We start from the raw sequence: 25,618 nt of genomic DNA, 5'->3' as shown, positions 1-25,618 counted from the left end.
TTTAACAGTGGGGTTTATAGCAAGCTGAAATTTTATACGATCTAATATATTCTAATACTTATTACCATATATATTTATGTACATGGGTACATGGAGCTATGTGCTGAAATTAAGAGTGAGTCCAGAGAGTCCGGAGTTCTAATCCTGTCTCTGCCTGGCTCTGGACTTGGCCAAACTCCTTTACCTCTCTGAGCCTCTATTTCCGCATCTATTAAATGGAGTTAATGGGAGAATCTTTCTCATACGATGGAAGAGTTTAAATGAATGGAGGAAATGTAGATAGGGGTAAGCAGAATAAATAAAAAGGAAAGGCACTCAGGGTTGGGTTGAGAGAAAAAAAAGACTCATGCCATTTCCTTGCTCATGGCCTTACATAATTTTCCTTCACCTACGATATAAATACTAAAGTCTGAATTCCTTAACTGAACTTCAATATCCTGTATATTTCTTACTCCTTTCTAACTTTATCTTCCCATAGTAGTCTGTGCTTAGATTACGAAGACCTAAGTTCTAGCCCAGCATTTCCCATTTATCAGCTGTGTGGTTTGAACAGGCTGCTGAACCTCTCTGAACCTTAGTTTTCCCAACTGAAAAATGTAGATGACAATGATCTTATAGGTAGTAGTGACAGTTGGATGAAACACTCAGCATAGAACCCCACGTATCATATCCACCCAGTAAACTATTCTCCTTCCTCTTTGCTTGTATGAAAAGTCCTCTATAAACTGTAAGTCATTTGGAAGAGTTATGTATCATCGTCATTCTGACAGAGCAGCTGGCCCGAGCCACACTCTATTTATGCAGCTTCAGAGACATTGTATAAATACATAAATGCCTAGGTAGAATGCAGACGCATCTCACTTCCTAGTGACAGAGTCTGCAGCTGCCAGTGAAAGATGACTCTAGTGGGATACCCATGAGAAAGATGCGATTACAAGACTTAATTAGGACAAAGGGTATGGAACAGAGAAGATTAAAAACCCCATCCAGTAGGACATTGCAAATTGGCCAGAAAGTATAGCGGGAAAAAAACGAAAAAGAAAATTGTGTCTGGGACAGGTTTTCCATGGGCATTTCCATTAGGGTGAGACGAGTTGCTTCTCCTTGGAGAATCCTCTGGACAGACAGCACTGTGGGCTCGGCCTGCATGCTCTTCAGCTCTGCTGAGTTTCCCCTCCCATGAACTCCTTGGGTTAAATCAACTGTCACTTCTTCCCAGACCCACTAAACACAGTTCTCCGTGATCTTGTAGAAAAGCAACTTTGTTCAGCACTCAAAGCAACTACTGCCTAATCCCATTATTTTTATGGGTGTTGGTCAGATTTTGTTTCTCGCTACAGACATCAGTATTTCGAGTCCTGTTAACCGCCCTTGGGTTCGGTTCAAATAACCTGTGAAAAGTACCGACCGATCCTTAATGGGACAGTCAATTCACCTTTCCATTCCAACACCAAAAAAGTTTTCCATTTTGATATTTATGAAAATTACTGTGATAAATCACATTGAAGCCCAGTCCCATTTCCCTTGCTATTAGACCCCATGCCAAATCTTGTCGGACCTGCATTCAATTTGCTTTCACATAATAGAAACCCTGTGCATCTGAGGAAGGAAAGTAGCCTATTTTTCTGGTGGTAAAAAAGAATTGCTCCTTCTCACACATGCATCAGGGGAAGCAGCTCCTCTTACAAATCCAGCAAATCCTCTGTAAGAAGGTGGTTTATGTCCCTGCCGATAAGGAACAAAACAAAAAGAAATACAGTAATTGTGGCATTAGCAAGTCATGGAACAACTACTTTTGAATATTTATGTTTTTAGGCAATTTAAAATGCATGTTCTTTTTAAAAAGAGACTGAAGAGATATACCATTTATTAAGCCCATAGCAGATGCAAGGAACGTATTCAGTACTTATGAGATTTACCTTATTTAATCTTCCCAACCTTCTGAGGAAATGTTATAGATATTAAGTAACTTCTCCAAAGCCGTGTACCTGCCAAGTGATGGAGTTAGGTTTGTACTCAGGTCTCCTAGATTTCAAAGTCCAAATTGTTCTTGTCTACTCTGCTGACTCTCTCTAACTATAGAAACTTATTGGGGCGCCTGGGTGGCGCAGTCGGTTAGGCGTCCGACTTCAGCCGGGTCACGATCTCGCGGTCCGTGAGTTTGAGCCCCGCGTCGGGCTCTGGGCTGATGGCTCGGAGCCTGGAGCCTGTTTCCGATTCTGTGTCTCCCTCTCTCTCTGCCCCTCCCCCGTTCATGCTCTGTCTCTCTCTGTCCCAAAAATAAAAAAAAAATTAAAAAAAAAAAAAAAAGAAAAGAAAAGAAACTTATTAGCAGAATCAGTTAAAAATGAGAAACTCCAAAATCAATCATATTTTTTTCTGCACAGCCCTCTATTTGATTATTAAATGACTTGGTAACTTATGGTCAATAGGAAAGAATAATACCTTTTTTTCAATTTAGGCTCGGTAACTTGTTAGCTGCGTGATCTCAATCAAGCATCTTAGATGCTTGAACCCTCCGTGTTCTTATCTGTAAAGTGGGGATAATAATAATATCTACATTACAAAGTTGCTGTGATTTTACAAATAAGATATATAACTTCCAGCAGAAGAGTGGGTGAGTTTTTCAGTAAAAGGCAGCCATTCTTTCTTCTTGTACTGAGTGGACATTTACTCAGTGATACTGAAAATAGCTACTCCAATTGATGCTAATATTTTGAACCAGAAAATTAGAATGTCTAAAGAATCAGGAAAAATAAAGGGCTGAGAAATGGTTTCTTCATACATATAACTACTAGCAATTCTAGTAGATGTTAAGGAATTACTAATGCAACCCACAAGGCAAATAGGTGGGTAAAAGGTCGGAACAACAAATGCATTCCTTTTTCTCCGCAAGCTTAGAGTGCTTAGGGTAAAAATAAATTTGTAGTTTTCCAGTGAGCCTTTTTATTCATTCTTAAAAAAAAAAGCCATTCCATAAATTTAACAGGTCTTAAGCTATAAGTCAGAGTAATTTTTAAAGTGGTAGACCAAATTATATGCATGCTACCTAGTAGCATTTTTCTGAAAACACTAATATTGCTCTAAATAGTGTCAAAATGGGCAATTTCTGAAAAAGCAGAAAAGAAACGTTGCAAGCATTTTATTACTACTTTTGATAGTCCTCTGGCTGAACACTTTCATATTGGGATTATTCTGGATAATAAGAATAAGTGAACACACAAACATCATTCTGTAGATGACTTCTCTCTTCCTTCTTATTCCTTGATAGCAGCAAATATGCAGAACACGCTGAAAAATTCTGTTGCGGGCTTTTTATTGAGGTAAAAAATCACTGGGGACTCTGCCTAATGAAAATCATTGCACCCAACCACAGGAAATCAAAAGAGTCAAAGACTCTGACCTTGAATTTTAGAACTTTTTTTGACCGTCAGAAGTGCATTTCCCTATATTGGTCTATAATAGCACCATGGAGCAGGTTGGAGGGTGGGGAGATGTGGAAAGCTCTGAGTGATCTTTGCTATTTCATGTCCAGCACAAGACTCTAGATTGGATGCTGGCAGTTTTTAAAAATATATTTTAAGGTTTATTTATTATTGAGAGACAGAGAGAGCTAGAGTATGAGCATGGGAGGGGCAGAGAGAGGGGGAGACAGAATATGAAGCAGGCTCCAGGCTCTGAGCCATCAGTACAGAGCCCAATGCGGGGCTCGAACTCAGAAACCGCAAGAGCATGATCCGAGCCGAAGTTGCACACTTAATGGACTGAGCCACCCAGGTTCCCCTGGATGCTGCCATTTTAACCCTTGTCTTCCTTTAAGCTTTCCCAGACAACATGCGTCAGGCGTCTCAATGGGTAGCAGTCTCTTCCTCTCTCATTTTGACAAAAATTCTCAGAAACTCTGAGTGGACTGAGATTTACATGTTAAGTTTGAGACTGTAAAGAATCAAGTAGCTTATGCAAAGTTTTATGGAATTTAGGAGAGAGCCCGGACTCAAACCAAGTCTTTTGACCATCAGCCTGTCACTTTGCTCGACGTGAGAGCCTAAAAGGAGAGTTAGTTTTGATAAGAGGACAAGCAGCAGGAGCATGCAGATTGGATCCTTAAGCAGGTATCAGAAAGAGAAAAGGACAAGAAAGTGAGACTAGTCCAGTTTTGTCCCGGTTCATCCAGAGCATCTCAGCCCCTGGGCAAATGAGATTCACGATATCTGCAGAGGCCAGAAAACTGGGGGCTGGGGTGGGGGGAACACATAGGGATGGGCAAATATCCACCCCTGTGCCTTGGTAAGATTGAGGAGACTGGGGCATTTACCTTCTAGTACTTTTCACCTCTGCTGATAATACTCACCTCACAGAATTATTGTGAAGGTCAGTCTACATAAAGTGCTTAGTAAAAACTTCTAAGAACAGGGTCTGCCATAGTAAAAACTTACTAAATTACTATATTAGGGGTAGTATCATAGCTTTACAAAAGAAAGTCCATTCCACTATAGGCGCGTGCATATCCATTATTACAGATTTGGAAAATATCTTTATTAACAAATATTTAGTGCTTAATAGGTGTTTCATATTGTGAACCACTGGTTGGCTCAGTCAGTTAAGTGTGCAACTTCGGTATGATCTCGTGGTTCGTGGGTTTGAGCCCTGCATTGAACTCTGTGCTGACGGCTCAGAGCCTGGAGCCTGCTTCAGATTCTGTGTATCCCTCTCTCCCATTTGTGCTCTGTCTCTCTGTCTCTAAAATAAATAAACATTAAGAAATTTTTTTAATATGTGTTTCATAATTATAAACTCTTTTTTTTGTAAGGAAGTATTTTCACACTTTCATTTACAGAGAGGTTATAAAACTTGTCTAAAGTCACACAGTTGGTATCAGAGCTAGGATTCAATGCCAAGAAAAGCCATGTTATCTCTGAAATAAAAGGGTGAGCCCAAAGTATCCATAATCCCAGTACCCAGAAATTTTAATTTTGTTTCTACGTTTGTTTACTTTTTTCTCCCCCATGGTAGTTTTTTTTAAAGAGAGATCATTTTAATTTTTTTATTTGATTGTTATACATTGTCAGGATCACACTTTATGATTTCAAGGTATAGGAACATTAGGTATTGGTAACATATGTACATCCCAGACATTATGCTAAGTGCTCTACATATATTTCCCAGCTTGCCCTTCATAGCATTCCCGTCAGGTAGGTCTTATTTTTACATATTACTGATGACAGGAAATTATGTTTTAAAAGTCCTGTTCTTATAGGCTTCTCATTCAAAAATAACTATGTAGCAGAAATCAACACAGCAATTTAGAAGCAATAAAGTGCCTTAGGATAGGCCTGGCCTGACTTCACAGATGAGAAAACAAGCACAGAGAGAATATGACTTTTTCACTATCACGCATTAGGTTAGGGACATAGGGAAGACTAGAACCCAAGATCTCTTAATTTCAGCTGTATGCTCACCCCATATCTCCCCCCACCTCCCCTCACCCACACAGTGTTTTAAATTAGCTCTTTTATCAGTCCCTTCTTTTGCAATTCATTTCCTCCAAGCAGTAGAAGTGACAGAGAGTCAATGTTTCCGAGCTGATTTGTCCCTTAGCATCCTGCCTCGTGATGCATACGGCTGTCTATTTGTCTGCAAGAGCTTCCACAACTCTGTTGATTCTCATGACTGCTTCCATCTGCATGAATCACTCAAGATATCAACATCCTTCTCTTGTGGGACCTACATTATATGCAAAGGGAAGTTAACTTTGGGCTGAACAAATTGTGTTTGGGAGGACATCTGTGATTCATTTCAACTTAATAGAGATTTAAACAAAATAAAGAAAATACAGTGTGATTGAGCAGAGATAATATGGGGGGTTATGGTTAGAATTTTGTCAGATACAGAAAATCAGACTGTGGATATCTGACTGGTTGGGCTCAGAGTATATAAAATGCACTTTTTAAATAATATGTCTATTCACTTGTATGTGGAATTTAGGAAACAAAACAGATGAACATGTGGGAAGGGGAGAAAATGAGAAGGAAGCAAACCATAAGAGACTCTTTTAATGATAGAGAATAAACTGAGGGTTGATGGAAAGGGGTGGGTGGGGGATGGGCTAAACAGGTGATGGGCATTGAGGAGGGCACTTGGTGGGATGAGCATTTGATGTTGTATGTAAGCCAATTTGACAATAAATTATATTTAGAAATAAATAAATAAATAAATAAATACAAATTTGGAAAAAAAGGAATAAAATAATGTGTATAAGGTCACTGAAAATAGGGGTGAATAGAAATGTGATAGTGATCATAATAATAATAATATCCCATCTATACAAAGGTCTTATTATGTGCTAGATCCTATGCTGAAACACTTCATTTATATTATCTCTTTATCTTCAAAGCCACCCTGCCGATAATCACTCCCCTGGTGAGGAAGATGAGAGTTTATGTAACTTCCAGCTTAAGTAATTTATAAACACTTACAGCTTGTAGGTGACAGAGCTGGGAGCCATGTTTTTTTCAATGGACACATTTATTTCCCTCTAGAATATAAGCTCCATGAGAATAGGGATTTTTTTTTTCCTGTTTTGATCACCTAGAACAGTGCCCAGCATGGATTTACAGTGAAGTGCTTAGAGTCTGGTTTCTGTCACTCAACAGATTTTAACAGGGCCAGCCATGTTATTTTGTTTGCTCTGTAGAGACAAGAATGATGCAGTTGTCAGTTTTTTCCAGTTGAAACTATTAAGGACTCTTATTGGTAGCAACATGAGGGAAGAGATACAACTCTTAACTAGGATGAATTATCTGGACAGACCCAAACAACCAGAGAGGCTGTTAGTGTATCTTCCTAAGGCCACGTAAAATGAAAGGATGGAATGTGGGAGAAAGATGGCAGTAAGAGAGAAGGTCAGAGTGACAGCAGTGACCAGATGCATTTGCAATGCAGTGTTAGGAAGTGACAATGCAGCACAAATGGCTTCTATGAAAATAATAAGGATAATGCGAAAAGCATATTTTCCATTGCCTCTGTTTCCAGATTTTAAGATAATAATGATCGCATGCAAAACATTTTGAAGGGCTAGTTACTGCTGTTCTGCCAAATGGGATTCCTCAACTCTCTGACTGCTATGGCTCATCGAAATGGGCACAGATCATGGCCTGTGGTGTAAACTGTTATGAACATTTCATGAATCGGCCCAGGCTCTTGTGCCTTGACCTGGTATAGGTAACTGGAATTTTTCCCTTGAAGCCATAGCTAGTATAAGAGGGAAAGGAACTGGCATAATATTTAGTAAGATTTTGAATCTACAGGAAGAGAAAGCATACGCTATGGATGGGACAGACTAAGTGTGATCTCTGGCCAATGATGGGAGGATAGAACCTGCCTCTGACTGCTTGAGATTGCAAGACCTTATTTCTTGACTGTAGAATTCTACGACTCTTTTAGTGATATAACTTCAAAATTTACATAGAAATGGCTCATTGTTTTCCATTAGCATACAATGATAGTAGCAACAAAGAAGAGCATTGGCACTTGAACTTTCTTTTCATTCAAGAGAAGGTTGTATGCTGTAGTGATAAGGACATGGGTTTTGGAGACAGATAGACCTGGGTTCAAATCCAGCTATGCAACTCACCGTGTAGACTTCAGCAAGTAACTGCAATTAGCTCAGTTTCCTCAACAGCAGTTTGAAAGCTGAAGTACTACCAGGCACATACTGATGGTATATAAATAGATGTATTTATTCTTTGAGGGCTGTTTTAAGGATTAAAGAAAAGTATGTGTAAAGTAACTGACCCACTATATAGACATTCTATAAATAGTAAATTTCACTACACACACACACACACACACACACACACACATAAAAGAAACATTAAGGGTAAAAATGTATCAATTCCATAAACAATAGTGCCAAATGCAAAAGAGTCAAGAAAATCCTTGAATAATTATACAATGAAAATTAAGCTCTGGACAAAGAATATTAACAAGGAAGTCATAAAAGAAAATATATAAATGAGCAACATACAAGAAATCCCTCAACCTCACGTATTGCCTAGGAGATCCAAAACAAACCAAAAATACTATTTTTCACCAAATATGTGGAAAAAATAGAGTAGCTTGATAAGATCTTAAAATAAAGAGAATATGGGAAAATGGCGGTATAAATTGTTATTTTTTACACAAAGTAATTAGGCAATATCAATTACAGATAAAAACAAGATACTCTTTGACATAGCAATTGCTTTTTAGGATTAATTCTGTTTAAGAAAAAAAAGAAAAATCTTATTCTGGGCCCTAAAACAACTTTTTAATAAATTTAAAAGGATTCAAATTATACAATATAGTCTTTTTTTATGTTTATTTTTGAGAGAGAGAGAAAACGGAGTGGGGCAGAGAGAGACACACACATAGAACCCGAAGCAGGCTCCAGGCTCTGAGCTGTCAGCACAGAGCCCAATGCCCGGCTTAAACTCACAAACCGTGAGATCACGACCTGAGCTGAAGTTAGATGCTTAACCAACTGAGCCACCTGGGTGCCCCTAGAATATAGTCTTTGACAAAAATTCATTAAATTAAAGGTCAATAGGAAAATAGCATGACTATCACTAAATATTTGGAAATTCAATGACACGCTTCTAAATAACTGGTAAAAAATAAAATCACAAGACAAGGTAGAATATATTTTGAATCACAAAATATCAAAATTCAGAAGGCAAAGTTATCAAAATTGGTGTGAAATTTATAAGATGGGACATTTATATTAGAAAAGATTGTTAGGGGAGCCTGGGTTGCTCAGCCAGTGAAGCGTCCGACTTCAGCTCAGGTCATGATCTGGCAGTTCATGAGTTCAAGCCCCGCACCGGGCTCTGTGCTGACAGCTCAGAGCCTGGAGCCTGGTTTGGGTTCTGTGTCTTCCTCTTTCTCTGCCCCTCCCCCCGTCTCTCTCTCTCTCTTAAAAAAAAAGAAAAAAAAAAGAAAAAAAAAGAAAAGATTGTTAAAGGTCTCAAGAAATGATCTCAGGTTTTACCATAAGAAACTTGGAAAACACATACATAAACACAAAATAACCCAAAATAAGCAAAAGAAAGAAAATAATAAAGAGATGAGTAATAAAGAAAGAAATAAAGAAAGAAAATAATAAAGAGAAGTGCATAAATAATGAAGTGGAAATCAGATAAATAATAGAGAAAATGAGTAAAACCAATAGCTAGTTCTTAAAAAAAATCAATATAATTGATAAAACTAGACTAATCCAGACAATAACAGAGAAGGCACAAATTACTTCAAGAATTAATGTGAGGTTATGACTACAGATTGTATAAATATTAAAGAATAACAAAAATTATAAAGAACTTCATGCCCATAAATTTGATAATGTATACAAGATGGACAAATTTTTTGAAAAAGACAAATTACCAAACTCTCCTAAGGAGAAAAATAGATAACCTTGGAATACCCAAATATCTATTAAAGAAATGACATTCATATTTAAAACCTTCCCACAAAGTAAACTCCAGGCCTAGAAGGCTTTGTTGGTAAATTTTCTTCAGCATTTAGGGGAAAAATAGTATCAATTTTGCATACTCTTGCAGAATGTAGAAGAGATGGAAACATTTCTTAATTGACTTGAGACAAGTGTAACCCTGCTATCAAAATTAGACAAAGAGAAGGGGCGCCTGGGTGGCTCAGTCGGTTGAGCGTCCGACTTTGGCTCAGGTCATGATCTCACAGTCTACAGTCTGTGGGTTCAAGTCCCTTGTCATACTCTGTGCTGACAGCTCAGGGCCTGGACACTGCTTCGGATTCTGTGACTCCCTCTCTCTGCCTCTCCCCTGCTCATGCTCTGTCTCTCTCAAAAATAAATAAAAACATTAAAAAAAAATTAAAAAATTAGACAAAAAGAAGAAAATTACCAACATAAGAAAATCCAGCACTATATAAAATGATATATCACGATTAACTGAGATTTATTCCAAAAATTTTTAAGGTTGGTTCAACATTTGAAAACTAGTCAATATGATAATTCACTATATTAACTGATTAAAGAAGAAAAAGTTTTAAAGTTTTAATCTTAATATGGTAGGAGAAACATTTGACAAAATTCAACACCCATTCATGATTTTTTAAAAGTTGTAAGAAACAAGGAATTGTTAAGAACTTTTCAACCTAATAAAAGTTATCTATGAAAAAAATCACAAACAACATCATACTTAGTGGTGAAATACTGAATGCTTTCACCCTAAGATTAGGTACAAGGCAAGGATTGTTCACACTCACTATTTCTATTCAACATTGTACTAGAAGTTCTAGTCAGTAATAAGGCAAGAGAAAAAAAATGCATACAGATTGGAAAGGAAAGAATAACCCTGTGTTTTTCATATAATTATGGGTTTATATATAAAAAATCCTAAGGAATCTAAAAAAACAAAAACAAGCTAATTGAGCTTAGTATGTTTGCAGGATACGAGGTCAATGTTCAAAACTCAAGTGTATTTTTATACAAACAACAAGCAATTGGAAATTGAAATTTAAATATACTTACAATAGTGTAAACAACATACAAAAATTACAGATAAATGTAACAAAATATGCACAATACTTGTATACTGAAAACTACAAAATCTTGCTAAATCAAAGAACTTAAAGAAGATTTAAATAAATGGAGACGCATCCTATGGAGTGGAAGGCCCAATACCACTAGGATGTCAGTTCTCTTCAAATTGATCTATAAATTCAGTGTGATCCTAATCAAATCCCAGTGGACTTTTTTATAAAGTTGGAGAAATTGTTTCCAAAATATATGGAAGTACAAAGGGCTTAGAATAGTAAAGATAACCTTGTAGAAGAACAAAGTTGGACCTTTTATATCATCTGAATTCAAGACAAAGCTACAGTAATTGAAACTGTATAGCACAGACATAAGTAGAATTCAGAAATTGACACATACCTACATGTTCAATTGATTTTTGCCAAAAGTGCCTTAGCAATTCAGTGCAGACCAGATAGTCTCCTCACTAAATTGCTTTGCAATAAATGGATACCATATAATTGAAAAAATAAAACTCAACTCTTACCTTATACCACACATAAATCTAACTTGAAATATAGATCTAAATATATAAGAAAAAACTAAGTCTTCAAAACAAAAGATGTTTTGTTTTAGACAAAGATCTGTTAGATAAGACAAAAAGAACACCATAAAAGGAAAATCAATAAATTGTATTTCTTCAAAATTATAAACTTCTGCTCTTTCAAAGACTCTAAGACTATGAAAAGGCAAGCCAACAGATTAGGAGGACATTTTCGAAAAACATCTGGTTTAGATTTCTAAAAGCAAGGGTAAGAAGCCATACGCAAAATACTATACGTATATGCTTTTATTTGTTTGAATTTTAGAAATGGCACCAACTATAGCCAGAATAGCAGATCAGTGAATGTGGAGGCAGTGCTGAATTAAAGCACATAGGAACTTTTTGAGGATGATGGATACGTTCTATATTTCATTTACTGTGGTATTTACGTGACTGTATATATTTTATATGCATGATTGTTAAAACATATCAAACTGTGTACTTAAAATGGCAAAATTTCGTTGAATATAAACTATGCTTCAGTAAAGCGGATTAGAACAAACAAACAAAATAAACAAACAGCACTTGCAGCTAAGGACAGATACATGGGGATGTTTTAAAGACAAAACAAAACCGGAAAACAAAGACAAAAAAAAGGCTCTGATCTGATTACCTACCAGAATTTATCCTTGAATACATTATGGTATATTTAATATATGCAACATTATATATTTTAAGCATTCCATTTATATTATTGATCTGGAGATATACACATAATATTTTGTGGAATTCCAATGTGATATGTATATTACACCCCCCCTTTGTTAGGAAAAAATAAATCTTATGTATTGAAGAATATATAATTTTTATTTTTAAAAATACTTCAAGGATACTGAGATTAAAGATAAGGAACAGGGGATGGGCGCCTGGGTGACTCAGTCAGTTAAGTGTCCGACTTCTTCTCAGGTCATGATCTCGTGGTTCATGGGTTTGAGCCTTGTGTCTGGCTCTGTGCTAACAGCTCAGAGCCTGGAACCTGCTTCAGATTCTGTGTCTTTTTCTCTCTGTTTGCCCCTCCTCTGTTCATGCTCTCTCTCTCTCTCTCTCAAAAATAAATAAACATTAAAAAAAGATAGGGTACAGAGGAGATTATTTGCTTTTTATAAATACATCTGTGTATTGTATGGTTTGTTTTTTTTTTACAAAATCATATATCACTTTTATTTAATGTTTATTTATTTATTTTGAGAGAGGGTGCACATGCTTGCGGGGGAAGGGCAGAGAGAAAGAGAGAGAGAGTGAGAGAGAGACATTGAGAATCCCAAGCAGGCTCTGTGCTGTTAGCACAGAAGGCCACACAGGGCTCATGCCCATGAACTGTGAAATAATGACCTGAGCCAAAATCAAAAGTCAGATGCTTAACTGACTGAGCCACCCAGGCGCCCCCATATATTACTTTAAATTTTTTTTAAATCTAATAAAGTTTAAGAAAGAAAAATAAGAATTGAAGTTGTTCTTTCTGAAGGGTTTCCCTTTTTACTATTACTACTGTAAGGAGTCATCTATAGCACTCACGTGTACATCGTTCTCAAAATCTATCACGTTGCACTTCAGTTGTTTGTAGGACTGATTCTTACTGGATCATAAACCATGGAGGAAAGGGAAGAATCAAATTTAGGGAAGAATCAAATTCATCTCTGAATCCGTAGCACCTTTCATTGTCAACTATTTACTGAATACCTACTAAGCGGTATTCACTGCCAGTGCAGGGGACATATTTTCCAGTATGTAATAGAAATTCAATGCTTCTTAATTTTTCAGTTGAATTCAGGTATGAGATTTCATGGGGGCAGAAGAAGGAAGGGATCAAATGAATGTACCACTTTCCCCTCTAACAAATGTAAAACAAAACAAAACAAAGCAAAGCCACCAAACAACTAAACTGTAATATCCGTCCACTTGTCATCTGGTTTAAAGTAGAATTTGGCTCTGCAATTTGAGTGTGAAAAAGGGATTTGAGAAAAGAAAAATTACATAAAATTCCAATTTAAATTGTTTTAAAAAGGAGCCAAATGTTCAATATTTGATGCTCCTGCTCCCTCCCATATCCATAAGACTGTAATTTAAGATCATAAATCACAAACCTAGTAAAAATGAGGACCACCTATTTCATTAGAATTTATGTTTTTGCAAAATTTAAATATATAAACCTATCATCATCCTGGTAGAAGAGGCTTAATCCTTAGAAACCAGTGTGCAAGAATTAAGTTTAATTCTTAAGGTGGAACATTAGCGTTTTTAAATTCTGTAAGCCAGGTGGCCCCAAAGAGGCTTAAATCACATGCACGGTCAACGTCTGTACCTCCATCACCGCTTTCGCAAATGGCATGTGGTCACAAAGTGGGAGACCAGCATTTCCTAGCAAAAAACAGCATTTCCTAGCAAAAAAACCCAGCATAAATATTAGCAAAGCAGTTAAACTATGGAGCCTACCTGGGTTTATACCTGGGTTTATAATCCAAGGTCCATCTTTTCCTGTCTTTCTGCCCTAGGGTAAATTGCTTAATTTCTTTGTGTGTCAGTTTCTGCATCTGTAAATTGAGAATAATAAAGGCATCCACTTCATAGGGTTGTTATGAGGGTTAATGAACTATATTCATTAATTGTGAATTACCTGAAGCAGTCCCTGGCCCATGAGAAGTACTTGATGACTAAAGAAAAGTGCTCCGCCTGTACACCAGTTGTCCTCACTTTACATCTGTGTTAGTGACCATCTCTGATAGAGAAAGGGAGGTAGAAGGGGCTTGAGGAGATCATCTCAGACCCAATTTGACTTCTGTCCCACTTTGCCTTGATATTTGATATTTTTATCTCCCTGTTTGTAACCAAGGGTGTCTAAACCAGAAACACCAAATTAAAAAAAAATTTTTTTTAATGTTTACTTATTTTTGGGAGAGAGAGACAGAGTGCGAACTGGGGAGGGGCAGAGAGAGGGAGACACAGAATCTGAAGCAGGTTCCAGGCTCTGAGCTGTCAGCACAGAGCCCGATGCAGGGCTTGAACCCATGAACTATGAGATCATGACCTGAGCTAAAGTCAGATGCTTAACTGACTGAGCCACCCAGGCACCCCAAGAAACACCAACTTCTAAATGAAAATATTCAGAAGAAGAAAATGTAAACAAGTCTACCCCATGCCAAATTTCTTCATTCTAGGATTCTGGGGCTGGGACTTTGTCACAAATTTGAGCAATGGTGTTATAAAACAGACTGACAAGGCTGTGAATTGCAACACTACATCAAGCTGGAGTTCTAAACTGTTATACTTTTTTTTTTTTTTTTTGCTTTGAGTTTTTACTCCATATGCTTGCCATTTCTGCAGACATACTTTCATGCATTGGAATTTTTATTTCTCAAGGAAAAAAATACTGGGGATTAAATCAGCCAGGATTTTACTAAGTCTTAGGTCAAGAGAGTTAAGACATTTGGGAGTTAGTAGGAAGAGAGCTGCGAGAGGAAAATCTAGGTCTCCCTGTTTTTCTGGAATCTGTCTCTCCTGGCATTATTTAAGCCTCTTTCATTTCCGTATTACATCGTGAGTCTTCTGAAGTAAGAACTATGTCTTGTTTGTCTTTGAACAATAAATGGCAATCGTAATAATGGACAATAGGCAATGTTTGCCACATGGCAGATAGTGTGTGGAGTGCTTTACATGAGTTCTCTTATGTAATATCCACAATCTTCCTCGCTATTGCTTTTATTCTAGCGTAACAGATGGGGAAGCTGAGCCTTAGAAAGGCAAATGAATAGCCTCAAGGTTTTATGGCTAAACGGTGCAATCAGGTTTAGGATCAAAGTTTGTTTTGTTCAGTTTCAGAGTGAGTTCCTTAAACAATACCCTGTGATTCTCATGTGGGGTACAGCTCAATGCTGGACCCTATGAGGAGCTCAAAAAATAAACGTTCCCTCCTTGTGGGGCAGCTGGATAGAATGAGCAAGATGAAAGAAGCTTGTGGTAGGAGGTCAACAGAATACTTTGTGTTGTCCATCCTTCGAAAAATACACATATGCATTCCTTTATATAATTTCAGTTGTTAAAATTTACTAGTTTTTAGGTTTAAAAGAGCATCTGAGAATAATTGGACAAGAGAGAGTTTATTGTACTGTAATGCAGAGATTGTGGTAGCGTTGTGTAATGGATAACTGACATCCTGGGAGGGCCTGGGTCCGTGGTGCAGAGGGCTTGGGCTGGGTCCTGAATCTACCACTTAAACTTGGGTCCTCAGGCAAGGGTCAACCTGTGTAATGTTAGTCTCTTCACCTTATAAAAGTGAAGATCCTCCAAATTGGTGTTTATGAAAGCATCTCAAGTCACAAGGCACTTTATCCATGTAAACTATAATCAAGTTCTCAAGCTGCTAAGGCTTTAGGAACAGTGAGGATTCTTGTCTGTGATAAACTAGAGAGTGTAGATCAGAGATATACAAGACAGGTGGTAGAGATGTACAAGAATAAGAAGAGGCATACCTTCCTAAAATGATGCAGCATGCAGGACATTACCTCTTCTGATCATGCACACTGCGCCCCTTTTTTGACCTCTAGGGTGACAACTAGCAGTTTGATGGGTAAGACAGGAAGGGAAGAGAGCTGGAGTCTTCTGCACGGATGCATGTGTGGATGAGAGGGGCCAGTGGAGATGCAGCTTTGGGGATGGAGAACGTGGGTTTCTGAAGGATTTCTGAATCTGGGAGTACAAAGGGAAGATGTGCATAGACATGAGTTTTACTGAGTGTCATGCACAGTTTAGTTAAGCTCTAGTTTGACTGTCTGTTAGGGACTGAATATCTCTGTTTCCCTCTCCACCCAATTTATAGATTGGAAGTCCTAATCCTCAATGTAATGGGATTTCGAGACGGGGGCCTTTGGGAGGTAATGAGGGTTGGAGAAGTTCACAAGGGTGGACCCCTCATGATATGATTAGTGCCCTTATAAGAAAAAACATGAGAGTTTATCCCCCCACTTCTTTCTCCCCTCAGACATTCATCAAGAAAAGGCCAAGTGAGCACACATCCAGAAGGCAGCTATCTGCAGGCCAGGAAGAGGGTTCTCACCAGAACCCAAGCATACTGATGCCCTGATCTAGGATTTCCAGCCTCCAAAATGTGAAGAAAATTTCTCTGTTTTGCTTAAACCACCCAGTTTATGGTATTTTGTTACTGCAGCCTGAATAGATTAAGACACTCACCAAAATCAGGCAAATTTTAGAAAATATAATCAATTAGACCACTGGTTTGTTCTTAAACGTGGCAGCCATTCATTCAGTGGAAAATAACTACTTGAATCAAAACGATGAATATGAATTTACCTCTTTTGTACTTAGGATTATCTTTCAAATGGAATCTCCCTCATTGTTTAATCGCTTTCTCTGTACTCTCCTCCACTGCAAATGTAACTCACTCAACATGGTTCAGACTTGCTACTTTGAGATTTTTAGTAAGAAAGAATATTGTTCAACACAAGGTCCATTAAGTCTAAAAGCCTACCCCCCACCCCACCCCTGCCCACATATGCAGAAAGCTTTGCTTAAGGGGATAACTTACTTTGCTACTCACCTAAAACTCTACCGCCTACCTATAAAGGGGCAGGTTTTGAAAAGATGACTTTCATTTTAAGATCAAAATGAATTTATTTTTTTTTTATTTTTTTTTATTTTTTAATATATGAAATTTACTGTCAAATTGGTTTCCATACAACACCCAGTGCTCATCCCAAAAGGTGCCCTCCTCAATACCCATCACCCACCCTGCCCTCCCTCCCACCCCCCATCAACCCTCAGTTTGTTCTCAGTTTTTAACAGTCTCTAATGCTTTGGCTCTCTTCCACTCTAACCTCTTTTTTTCTTCCTTCCCCTCCCCCATGGGTTTCTGTTAAGTTTCTCAGGATCCACATAAGAGTGAAACCATATGGTATCTGTCTTTCTCTGTATGGCTTATTTCACTTAGCATCACACTCTCCAGTTCCATCCATGTTGCTACAAAAGGCCATATTTCATTTTTTCTCATTGCCACGTAGTATTCCATTGTGTATATAAACCACAATTTCTTTATCCATTCATCAGTTGATGGACATTTAGGCTCTTTCCATAATTTGGCTATTGTTGAGAGTGCCGCTATAAACATTGGGGTACAGGTGCCCCTATGCATCAGTACTCCTGTATCCCTTGGATAAATTCCTAGCAGTGCTATTGCTGGGTCATAGGGTAGGTCTATTTTTAATTTTCTGAGGAACCTCCACACTGCTTTCCAGAGCGGCTGCACCAATTTGCATTCCCACCAACAGTGCAAGAGGGTTCCTGTTTCTCCACATCCTCTCCAGCATCTATAGTCTCCTGATTTCTTCAAGGATCAAAATGAATTTAAAAGCAGAACTAACTATAGGACATTTCATTTTTGGAATTAATAATGAAAGAACCTTATCCTACCTTGAAAACAGAGGTGCCTGGGTGACTCAACTGGTTGAGTGTCTGACTTTGGCTTAGGTCATGATCTCACAGCTTAGAAGTTTGAGCCCCGTGTCGGGCTCTGTGCTAACAGCTCAGGGCCTGGAGCCCACTTCTCTCTCTCTCCCCCTCCCCTGCTCGTGCTCTGTCTCTCTCTCTCAAAAATAAAAAAACATTAAAAAATAAATACAGCAATAAGCAATAAAAGATGCATCGAAAAGAATACAAATAAATAAATAAGTACAATGAGAAGCATCCAGAAATGCAACTACTTCCCAAGGCTTATTTGATTGTGACAAATTTCAATTAGCTTTGAAAGGTATAAGCAGGATAGCTAACTTTTGCTCTCTGACCATGGTGGACATAAAAATGAAGAGGAATTAATCTCTAACGAATCCTTCCCTAAACACTGTTAAAATATAAACTAAAGCATATTAACATTTTTAAGAGTTTATACAAGCAAAAATTTATTGGAATCGGGCAACACCAACCTGGGGGTGGTTAGTGGTACCCCATAGACAGGAGCTAGGGAGCAAGACTTAAACAGAAAAGGTGCAGAAGAAAAGCAAGGAAATTATGTAATTGGCTATGACTTAAAGCCTCGTTGGCTATTTATGATTGGTTGTTCTTAGGTTTCGATTTTATAACCTTGAGGCGTTTACAGGCTTGGGTTTTGGATTGTTTCCATCAGCCACCCTAGCGTGAGAGCCACCTCAGTGTAATGGCCTCCTTTTTAATTAATTGAAAACCAGATAGCAGAAATCACATTTTTGGAGGAATATAACACACCTTGCCAACGTAGCAAATTGAGCTAGAAGAATCTGAAGAGGGTAGGAATGGATTTGAAGGCAATAACACCTGGGCAACTCTAGTCAACCTGGAAAAAACACTCTGTCATATTTCAAAAGATCTCACAAAAGGCAAACCCTTTCGTCCATGTTTAAAAACTCTTGTCAACAGTAAATGGTGACTTCTACCCAACTGAAGACCTCCCGATGGTAATTTTCATGGAGACTTTATGTTAAAAAATGTTTGTAAGTAAATGAGGACACAGAAAAATACATTTCTATTCTTAGTCAAAACTCTTTCTAAAATGGAAGACTTTAAATTTAATTTTCCTTGATTTTTTTCTCTCCTTCAGGCTAAAAACTCCAAACCTGTTTAGTTTTCTGCTCTTCGATCTTTTGCTTTGTATATTAGAACAAGTACATCTGAAAGCAAAATTTAGATTTAAATGTCTTAGGTTGAAGTACTTTCACTAAAATGTTCTCCATTTCAGAAAACACTTTTGGCTTTTATTTACATTTGAGCACCCTTGTAAATTAGGTATTTTTCCCCCTAAAATGGCTTCAAACTTTTGCATTATAAAATGCAGATCACTTGATTAGATACTCAATCCGATATAATAAAAATAAGCTTCTGACAAAAGCAGCTTTAAAGAAGCTTTCCTAGACTATGCCTATAAAAAAGTCCATTTGCCTATTTTGTCTGCCATTGCTGAATGAGTAAAAGATATAAATGTCATTGAAAGACAGATTATTTATTATATTTTCCCATCTGCTTACTACATTGGTTATTTGAGTCTTTTCTAGGTGTAAAATGCTTCATATTAATAAATTCAAATGATGTCTGTTGTCTTGTACAAACACAGATGTCATTTTTGCAGCTTGAACTTGTTTAGGTCCATAAAATAAACTAATAAAAAATAAAAACAAGAATTTTGAATTGACAGAGAGAAAAGCTGTAGTAAGAGCAAAAAGCCCATGTTTAGCTTTTATACGTTTGTCTCTTACTCAGCAACACAATATTACACCCAATCACTAATCTCCACTACATAAAGCATTTAACATTTTTTTGGCTTGATGTTATCAAATATTATATTGTTCACATTTTCTCTCAGTCTTTATAATAACAGTGACTTCATCCATAGAGGACTGGATTCATAACCACAGAGAAATTTGTGTTTTTTTCCTCCCATTGGTGTTTATTAAAATTGAAATCAAACTAGGGAATCGGCACACAAGCCGATTGGTCATCTATCTATTCTCAGTCTTTTGTCTCACAATGATCAAAACCATGATTCCACTAGAAAATGAGAAGCTTGGGTGGACCAATGAGGACAGCCTAAAAGATACTTTGAGGACACAAGTCTCAGCTTCTGTTTTCAAAGCAATATATAGTAATAATACTTCAATACGACTGCAGGGAAACTTTAATATCAGACACTGGCCTGGCTTGGGAAACTAGCTTGAGGCAGTGCTCTACCTATTTTTGTGAGATTCGTATCTGACACATTCCAGCTCACTTTCCAATCCCGTGTTCAGCTGCCAGAAATGGGAAGCATATTATAAGAGTTCACTTCTTTTCTCTGAATGTGAGTTTTGAACACTTTAGAACCACAATGTTATCACTTTTGCCTCCTGGAAGATAAAATTGATGATGATGATGTCCATTTTTCGAGCACTCACCATATGCCAGGCATTGGGCTAAGAACTTTTTATTATTAATTTACATGAGCTAGATAACCCTATGAGATAGCTGTTGTTATTATCTCCATTTGGCAGATGAGGAGAAACAGAAGCTTAAAGACCTCAGCCTCCATCGAGGTCCTACTCCTATTAAATGAGAGAAGTGCAAACCAGATTCAGCTGAGTCCAGAATGAGCTCCTAACCACTGTGCTATATTGATTTCAATTACTAAAGGAATACCAACTCATTGGATAGAAGGTTCAAGGGCATTTTTGTCTTTGCTTCATTTGAAACTCCTCTATTACTTCTTGATGCCATGGACAAAAGCACTGGAGAAAGTCAAAACTCCATGGTGGCTGAGTTCTTTGGAGATAGTTGTTTTGAAATGAAGGAAAAGATAAATCCCAGTTGTCTCTTGGGTTTACTATAGAACTTGATAGTCATCAACCTTTCTGCCAGGATATTTATCATCTTGGCAACTCTAGAGGAGGAGATGATTTTGTCTTTGACAAATAAGATTTTCCTCAAAAGTATATACGAGGTAAACACTGAATGTCCCCAGTATCATTGAGATCTATTTCAGCACGGCTGGGCTTATGTAAGGAAGGACAGAAGAGTTCAGACATTATCTCTCACGCTGGCTGAGGCTCTCAACAGAATGGGAGCCCACTCTCACCCTCCCTCCCCCGCCCCCGCCCAGTTTCCAGGCATCCAAAACCCACACTCTATACCCAGATGTTCACAACTCTCCTCTGTGGCAGCCCCTTTAGATACAGCACTCTCTACTGAGGACTTCATCAACCTTGTCACCTTGGAAATATACTTTGTATTATATCCTCATAGAGCTCTGCTTAACATTAAGTTACTGAATTCCAAGTTTCAGACATGAGTAGAATCATAAATATCATCTCTGCAGTATCTTCTTGAAGCAGATAAAAGATCCAAAGCTTGGGCACATGCCCCAGGTCACCCAACTTGGTGAGTGGCAAGGGTGGGGAAAATTCTGCACCCTGCCCGTGACTCTCGGTCGCGTGTTCTTTGCACTGCACCGTGTCACCACCTCTTATACCATGCAATTAGCCGGTTAACCCCCCAAATTAATCTGCCACCCAGATCCCTGTGAACAGCACTCTCCTTCTTTCCAATTACCTTATGCACTTCAGCACAGGATGGTTTTAGAGACAAGAGTAATGAATAACTTTAGTGATTTAAGGAGCTCCAGGACTAGGCAGTTCAGTTAGATAGAGAGCCTTCTGGCAAACAACACTTAATATTCATTGTTGACACACATTCATCACACTTTTCTTTGGTTAGGCCCAACCAAAACTTTAGAAGGATCTTAGAAAGCCACAGTTAATCATAGGATGAATTATGAGATGGAAAGCATGGCCAGCAAGAAGAAAGCATACAAAATTTAGGATTATTCAGCCTGAAACAAAACAAAACAAAACAAAACAAAACAAAGACAATGAAAGCTACTTTCAGAATTTCTTTCTGGTCAGGGGGTTTATAAAACAGAAAAAAAGTGAGTTGTTTTCCATGGTTAGGACACACAAAAATTGGGCTTAAAGTGCAGCAAGATAAATGAGTGGCCCCACTGAATGTCAGTGTGGTTGATTAGGTGGCCTTTGGAAGCCTTCTGTGGCCCTACCACAAGGGAGAATCTTGAACTGCACTCTGCAGGAAGCAATCTTATCAGAGGCATTGGAAGAGCTGTATATGCCTGGAATGGTCAAGCCAGGCTCTCTGTTGAAGGCAGAGGCATACACAGTGCAAGGTTCTTGAGTTTCCTCACAATCAGGTTTCCTAGGGTTGATTTTGTTTGCTTTATAACTGCTGAGGAATTTTGAGGAATCACCTACCACACACAAGCTTCTATCATGTGGCAATGAACCCTCTACTGTCATTGACAAAGGGATGAAATTTCATCCAGTCTCAAAGGGAGCATCTAATTTTGGACCATAATATGGTTAAAACTGCTCTCTGCAAACAGGTTTCTAAATCAGTTTTTTTACTAGCATAATGAGATAAGATCTGTAATTCTCCTTTTTGAATTACTCTGTCTGTGCTTTGAGAAGCACAAAGTCAATCTTCATTGCTACCAAAATCTGAAGGTTAAGTTTCCAGGCAAGAAAGGAGGTGGTTCTGGAGCCATGATCAATCAGTGATGTCAACCTGCCAGAAGTAACTTATCACAGCACAGGGATTGGACATTTTAGTTTGAAGCCTTCTTTTTTCTCGCTCCTGAGAATCTGACATTCAGTCACTTTTTTCTTAATTCATTGGAAGAAAGATGCAGTGGAAGAGAACTTATGATCTCCAGACAATAAGATGCCTTTTTCATACCACCATTGTTGATTTCTTGTACACTAGCCCTACCAGCATTTTCTCATGTCCTTTCGAAAACTCACAACTGTTCCAAGGCAGATAGCAAGGGTTGTTGGAACACATGTAAATCATGTGTGTGTGTGTGTGTGTGTGTGTGTATAATTGAGTGATAAACTCTGTATTCTTTTTTTAATGTTTATTTATTTTTGAGAGAGAGAGAGAGAGAGAGAGAGAGAGAGAGCATGAGTGGGGGAGGGGCAACAAGAGAGGGAGACACAGAATCTGAATCAGGCTCCAGGCTCTGAGCTGTCAGCACAGAGCCTGACATGGGGTTTGAACTGATGAGCCGTGAGATTATGACCTGAGCCGAAGTCAGATGCTTAACCGACTGAGCCACCTAGTTTCCCCTGTATGTATGTATGCATTTATTTATTTTCCCAGTCCACAGAATTCAAAAGGTCACTTAATTCAAAATAGGAACTAGCATAAGTTCATATAGGCTTCGTTTTCATGAAGGCCACATGCAGTCACTCAGTGTACAACTTAGATCTCCAGATTTTATCTTCTCTGATCCCACCGGCTCTCAGAATACTTTTGGACATTTGAGAGAATTCTTCCTTCTTGCTCTTGTGTATAGATGTTATGACTCCTTTGGGAATACTTTTTCTAGTGGAGATGGGAAACGGAAGCAAAATAGATGGTAGAGAAGGAACTGAGGTTTTTTTAACCCAAAGTTACGAGTAGATAAAATTGACCTTCAGAACTATTACCCGGGGCAAGGATAAAAATGGGGGAAAGTGACAGAGGTGGATTCAGGGTCTGGCCAGAACCATCCTTGAAGTCATAAATTTGAGTGGTCACTGAAAAGAGACAAAAGGTCTTTTTTATGCATATTACCTGCAACCAGGCCATAGTTTGCAAGCGTACTTAAAACTAAAGGAGTTGTTGATGGTTTTGGAGTTTGAGATAAGAGTTTGCCAGTTGCTTGGCAAATCACTTAATCCCTCTGTGCTGAATTTCTGTGTGGATAAAATAAAGATCATAATTGTATCTATCCCTGGGGTTGTTGAGACAATTAAATGCCACAATGTACATATAAACACTTAATATGGTGCCCACAGCATAGTAAAAGCTTAATAGATATTAGCCATTACTACCCTGAGAAGTATTTAGTGAAGAAGAAATTGTAAATATAAACTGAAAGCAGAGTGACTGTAATTATACACCTCATATGTTTAAAATCTCAGGATAGTCTCTTCATAAAGGGTGCCTCCTTTATAGTTTCATTTCAGTGAAGGTAAAAATATTTCTAAGGTTTTCATAAGATCTTTTTGACATTTTCCTCCCTTAGCACGATACTTATGGAAATATATATCTTCATAATGTATATATGCATAGAAATATAAATGCTAAGTTGCTCACCTTTCATGTCACTTACCACTTAGAATTTCAGAATCCTAACACTGACAGTTGGGATGAACCCACATTATTTGAAGGATTTAGAGAAGATGTTTTCTTTTCTTTTCCCCCTTTTTTTGTCTCTTTGATTGGAGGGTTAGAAAATCTAGAGTAGGATGGAGGTATGTGGAAGAAATTTGAAGGAAGCATGTTGAATAGGATACCATTATTCCATCACAGTAATTCTTTTGATGAAATCTAATTGGAAACTCTTCTACACACTTAATTAACTGACAGAAGATTTAATTTTGATTTTGGCTTCAACATCAACTAAAAATACATTGAATTGTAAGTCACTTCCAAACTCCAATCAAGCTTCTTTAAGAATCTGAATCATTTCTTAATTTCTATGACAACCAACTTATGCTTCATTCTGTCTCATGTGAAGCTTAGAATGACAGTGACCCAAATCAATGCCATCATTAATGACAATAGCGTAAGGTGTTTAGATTCCCTTATGTTGTTTGCGTGCTAAAGAAATATATCTGTGCATTGAAAATGAAAGAAAAATTAGTTTATAAACTGATCATGAAGACCAAACTTTCAGTGGACAGATATTCAAATTTCATTTTGTTTATGTAATGCTTTTCCTCTATGCTAATTAGTTTTTTTCTTAACCCTCTGTATGCTCCCACTTACTTAGACACATACCTTCCCTGTAAGCTGTGATAGCTAAATTGATTAAAGTCGATAATATTTATTGAGTATCAGTTATGCCCCAGGCAATATAGAAGTTTTGGAGATGTTTAGGTGAAAAGACAGAAAGGGTTTCTATCTCACAGACAGCAGGTGAAGGCAGGAAGGTAAAAACTAACAATGGGGGAATTGCAGTGTTGTGGAGTAGGGACTCTGGCGGGTGAGGGTGGGGTTGGGGGGGAATGCAGTGCTATGGCGCTATGGCGGTGCATTCAAGTCCTGCTTCCTTGATGAGGTGGGATCAGATGCCTGTGTTGGAAAGTCCCTCCCCCTCCCTTCCTATTTACAACCACAGCATGAAGACACAAGCAGTTTTAAGGACTCATTTTCTTTTTCTCATTAGTTGGCTTCCAGACCTTGGGCAACGTGATGGTCTTCTAAGTATGCAGTGGGAGGGGGGTACAGAGAATTGTCTGCCACAAGGAGCCATCTTGCTTTCTAAAATAATAATGGGCCCACATGTCAAATGTCTTGCCAAAAATGTGCCAGCCTTTTTTTTTTTTTTTTTTTAAACTCTTGCTTGTCAGCACTTCTTCAGACTCAACATCTGAAGAGGAGAAAACTGAGTCTGGCTCAGCCTTACACATCACGAGCAAAATTGTCAAAATTGAACAACATTTAAATCTTATAAGAGGAGCTGGGAAAAAGAAAAAGATGACTTTTTTTGAACTTTAATTCATTTTCGTCAATATATAGGGCAATCTAATACAAATGAACTTGGAAATTTACCTCTGATTCCACTTGAAAAGGTTACATTTGAATGCACATATGCAATATTCAGTAAGTAAATAATACAGCAAATAAGTTACTGGATTAACAGAAAGACATCTAGAACTAGCTAGACTCCAACAATCATGATTGAATATCTTAAAAGTCTTTTTGCCAAAAACATATCCGTTCACAAATTCAGCATTCCTTGGTTTCTCATTTCTCCTGAGCTGTCTTCACCTCTTACCCTTTAGCTCTGTCTGAAGGATATGGATTTTCTGACCACATATATATTCATCTGGCCCTCCCTGCCTGTCTCTGTCTATGGAAAATCAACAATAACCCAACAGTATGACAAGACTTCATGGTAATGGCATACCTGGGAGAGC

General features: G+C 37.9%; 1 long non-coding RNA gene across 10 annotated transcripts in view; it reads left to right on the top strand.

The window, feature by feature from the left end:
• The window catches only part of LOC122240139, a 102,512-nt gene that overhangs the window by 66,166 nt on the left and 10,728 nt on the right, over positions 1-25,618 (top strand). For 2 of the 10 annotated variants that reach the window (XR_006219490.1, XR_006219487.1), the window contains exon 5: positions 16,108-16,233. The exons of the other annotated variants lie outside the window; for them this stretch is intronic. This is a non-coding gene — a long non-coding RNA (uncharacterized LOC122240139). The remainder of the gene's footprint in view (positions 1-16,107; positions 16,234-25,618) is intronic. 10 annotated transcript variants of the gene reach the window in all.

The sequence above is a fragment of the Panthera tigris genome, chromosome B4 (assembly GCF_018350195.1).
Source record: "Panthera tigris isolate Pti1 chromosome B4, P.tigris_Pti1_mat1.1, whole genome shotgun sequence".
NCBI classification, from domain to species: Eukaryota; Metazoa; Chordata; class Mammalia; order Carnivora; family Felidae; genus Panthera; species Panthera tigris.
Note: the sequence above shows the minus strand (reverse complement) of the source record. Positions and strands in the feature narration are given on the sequence as shown.